We start from the raw sequence: 4,834 nt of genomic DNA on the forward strand, positions 1-4,834 counted from the left end.
ACTTTCTCTAACAGTGACTGTGTTCGTCCCACAAAAACTGTGCGTCGACGTCGCCGGAAATCACGTCCATTACCAAGTGATTCTGTACCAGTGTCTGTTCAAATTGCACAAAACAGTCGCTCTTGTCGTCAGCAGGACAATAAACTTTTTGTGGACTTAGACTTTGAAGGCAAAGTGATACCATTCCAGCTCGATACCGGAGCTGCAGTTTCATTGCTCAATCACGACACGTACAAACAACTGGGCGCACCTCCGTTGCGTGCCGCAAATGTTAAGTTACATAGTTATTCAGGACAGACAATACCTGTGTTAGGACAGTGCACTCTTTTTGCAACATATAAAGGACAAACAAAACTTGTGTCATTTTACGTTCTTCGTTCTTCTACTGCAGTGAACTTGTTTGGTCTAGATTTGTTTCAGTTGTTTAACATGTCTATTGTAAATCAGGTGCTATCAGTGACTCAAACTGTGCCTTCAGACAGTGTTTCTCGCTTATGTGACGAATTTGCAGACGTTTTTGCACCGGGCTTAGGTTGCGCTAAAAACTATGCAGCACATTTGGAACTGAAGGTCAACGCGCAACCGAAATTTTTCACAGCGCGCCATGTTCCTCACGCATTGCGTGATGAGGTCGCACGAACTTTGAATGATTTAGCATCGCAAGGTGTGAGTGAATGTGCGCAATGCCTCTTCTGTTTCAGCTCCGCTTCATCGTGTACGCCGTGCAGGTGTTCCGTTTCTCTGGACGACGGACCGCGAACGCGCTGTTCGCCAGTTGAAATCGGCGTTGCTTTCTCATACTTGCCTCGCGCCTTTCGATCCCCGGAATCCCCTTTTGTTGATGGTAGATGCATCAGATTTCGGGATCAGTGCTGTGCTTGCGCACAAAGTTGGCTCGCATGATCGCCCTATTGCCTTTGCGTCGAAATTGCTCTCGTCTGCGCAAAGAAATTACTCACAGATAGAGAAAGAAGCTTTGGCTCTCGTGTTTGGTGTTACTAAGTTCCATGATTTCTTGTATGGTCGTCATTTTACCATCATCACAGACCACAAACCTTTGACATCGCTTTTTCATCCGGACAAGCCTGTGCCTCCACGTACAGCGCAGAAATTCATTCGCTGGTCTATTTTCCTCTCGCAGTACCGCTACGATATCTTGTATCGGTCCACTGCTAAGCACAGAAACGCAGATGCGTTGTCCCGTTTGCCTGTTGCTGAGGATAAAGCATTCGATTCTTCCGAACTTGCTTGCATGTTCATTGATTCAGAAACTGATGAAGTGGTCGACTCTTTTCCAATCCATTTTCGTCGTGTAGCTACTGCCACAGCTGCTGACTCTGTCCTTGCTACTGTTTTACGTTTTGTTGCTACGCAATGGCCTTTGTCAAAGTCTCGGATCGAGGATCCGTTGGTACGCAGATTTTTTGCTCACAAGGAGAGACTTTTTGTTCGACGTGGTGTTTTGTTGTTGTGTTCTGATAATGATCAGTCCAGAGTCGTGGTCCCACGTTCGTTACAGTCCTCTGTTTTACGGCTTCTTCACCAAGGACATTGGGGTATAGTGCGAACGAAACAACTTGCTCGTCAGCACTGTACTTGGTTCGGAATCGATGCTGCGATTACGAATATGTGTTCTTCTTGCACGGCGTGTGCCGAACAAAAATCCGCACCGCCGCGGAAAGTCTTTGCATGGCCAAAAGCCACTTCCCCTTGGCAACGCTTGCACATTGATTTTGCTGGTCCATTCTGGAATGCTCGATGGTTGGTTCTAGTCGACGCCTTCAGTAATTTTCCTTTTGTTGTCCGGATGTCTTCCACGACGTCCTCTGCCACCATCCAAGCGTTGTCTGCTATCTTTTGCATTGAAGGTCTTCCGCAGACTATTGTTTCCGACAATGGCCCGCAATTCATGTCCGCAGAATTTCAGTCATTCTGCCAGGCCAATGGTATTCAACATCTGACATCCGCGCCGTTTTCGCCTCAGTCAAACGGTGCCGCTGAACGAATGGTCCGGACTTTCAAGTCACAGATGTTGAAATTGAAAGAGTCGCATTCTCGGGAGGACGCGTTGTTGCTCTTTTTGTCCTCGTATCGCTCTCACCCCGCGATGGTCGCTCGCCGGCTGAGTTGCTCCATGGTCGTCCTCATCGCACCTTGATGTCTTTGCTGCATCCGCCACATCAGGTTCCTGTGCAGCGGCAGACTCCGGCTTTTGCTCCAGGCGACGTTGTATTTTATCGCAACTATCAAGGTTCACGGCGTTGGCTCGCAGGGCGCATTCTTCGCTGCCTCGGCCGCGCGATGTATTTGGTTTTGGGGGCCTCTGGTGAGGTGCGTCGGCATCTCAATCAGCTGTGCCTCTGTCGTCGCACGGGTTCTGCCGCTCCCCGTCTGCTTTCAGCGACGGTGCCGTCCAGTCAGCGCCCTGGGGACCCATCTACTGGCTCGCCTCATCCCCAGGTGTTACTGACGATGCCTTCCATTTTGCCCCATGGCGACGCGCCGCCGCAGCAGCCGCCGCCGCCGCCGCCGCCGCCGCAGCCGCTGGTCCTCCGGCCGGTGCAGCCCGCATTCGACACTTCGCTGCAGCCGCCATGCGCCTCCCAGGGTCACGCGCCGCCGATTGCTTCCCGTGACCAGCTGTCCTCCGCCATGGAACTCCCGCCTGCTCCGGACCACATGATGTCATCGCGCGTCGGCTACCCCGACGCAATGGAGGTCGACCCTTCGGCCCCTCCTGTCTCTTTACGGGCGCATACACCGCATGTTGACGTGCACCCTGGACTAGGTTTTCGGGCGTTTCCTAGCTCCCCTCGGACCGAATGGCCGGGTGCGGGTGTCACAGCCTCGCCTGTTGTTATTCTCCCCACCTCATCGCATACGTCAACATGGGGTCCTCCCCACGGCGGGCGGAAGCCTTATCTCACGACCGTTCGCCGATTTGCGGGGGAGGAATGTGGTGTCACCGCCAGACACCACACTTGCTAGGTGGTAGATTAAATCGGCCGCGGTCCATTTAGTACATGTTGGACCCGTGTGTCGCCACAGTGTAATCGCAGACCTAGCGCCACCACAAGGCAGGTCTCGTGATACGAACAAGCACTCGCCCCAGTTGTACGGACGACCTAGCTAGCGACTAGATGTACGAAGCCTTTCTCTCTCATTAGCCGAGAGACAGAATAGCCTTCAGCTAAGTTAATGGCTACCAACTAGCAAGGCGCCATTAGCCTTACAGTGATTGTAATTAAAGTCTCCTGTGTATCGTCAAGAGCGATGTACCATAATGATTGATTAAAGATAAGTATTAATCCAGCTATGTACTTTTCTTCCTAGCATTAATTACGTAGCCTGTTCCAGTACTTCACGCCCGTCTGCGTTAGTCTAGCGTGCATTTTCAGCCATCTCGAACTACAAGGTGTTGGCCCAGCTGCCGACACATCAATTACAACTTTCATTAGTTGTGTCAGTATGGGTAGGTTTATCGTATGACCAGTAATGCATAATTGTTTAAAATCATGTAAAATGCTTGAGTATCCATATTTCAGTAATCATTCTCTGTAATTTACCATAACAGGTTTCGCACGAATGGATATTCACTACGATTACAGGACAAGGTGTGTTCAATGTACATGTGATGAGATGTTGTAATGGTTTTGTCCAACAAGACGCTGTTTTATTTGGATTAGTTTTTTTTACAAAGCTTATTGGGTAAACAAACAACATATTTTAAATGTTTTATGAACATAAATTTTTATGTATGTAAACTTTTAGATGACAACCACTTGTACATATGACGCCACATTTGTAATGGAGCAGCAAATGTAATTTTTAATTTACTTTTGTCTATTTTATATTGACTGTGACTGGTTAATACAGGTACTGCGATGCCTCTTATTTAATTCGATTTGCCCATTACCTGTAGACGTGCACCTGAATATAAAACACTTGCATTATATTCAAATATGTAAATTTGCATGCACGACGCTATTATTTGTATTTATGTAGTACTTGTGTGGTTCTGCGCATCCACATTCAAGGTGCGACACACCCACTGGCAGCGGACGTGCACTTGTACGGGAGGCATGACATTTGGCTGTTTTGGCTTCTAGCTTGCTTCTGACTTGCTAAGCAGCTACCTGTTGACTATGACAGTCATCTGTGATCGTTTTATAAAACATGTATTGCTACTTCGATATTTATTTTTAATATCAAGTATTTTCAGTACAGGTATGAGTGAATTCAAGTAATTAAGTTCCATTTATGTTGTAATTAGAAATTTGTATTCACTGTTCACTGACAAGTATGTACTATTTTTTAGCCTCACTAAGTCAGGTTTGAGAATGACCCACTTGGTTTGAAATTAGTTGAAAAACATACGTACGGCAATTGTGGCAGGTTTTTTACTAAATGCTCCATGAAATAATCGTAATACTCGTAGTGGTCTTCTCCATTTAAGTAATGAAGAGATGCCAATGGAAAACGTTTTTATGGCTCTAAATGGCTCTGAGCACTATGTGACTTAACTTCTGAGGCCATCAGTCGCCTAGAACTTAGAACTAATTAAACCTAATTAATCTAAGGACATCACACACATCCATGCCCGAGGCAGGATTCGAACCTGCGACCGTAGCGGTCGCCCGGTTCCAGACTGTAGCGCCTAGAACCGCACGGCCACTCCGGCCGGCAACGTTTTTATGGATGCCCTTCTTTGTATGAAGATGGTAATAAGAAATACATATTTTTTTGCGTCGACTTTTTTCCCCTCTGGAGTCTAACTGAGTAATAATGCCACCACTTTCGTCTCTAGAGAGATTGGAAAGTTCTGTTTTGTGAA

The sequence above is a fragment of the Schistocerca piceifrons genome, chromosome 2 (assembly GCF_021461385.2).
Source record: "Schistocerca piceifrons isolate TAMUIC-IGC-003096 chromosome 2, iqSchPice1.1, whole genome shotgun sequence".
Lineage (NCBI taxonomy): Eukaryota > Metazoa > Arthropoda > Insecta > Orthoptera > Acrididae > Schistocerca > Schistocerca piceifrons.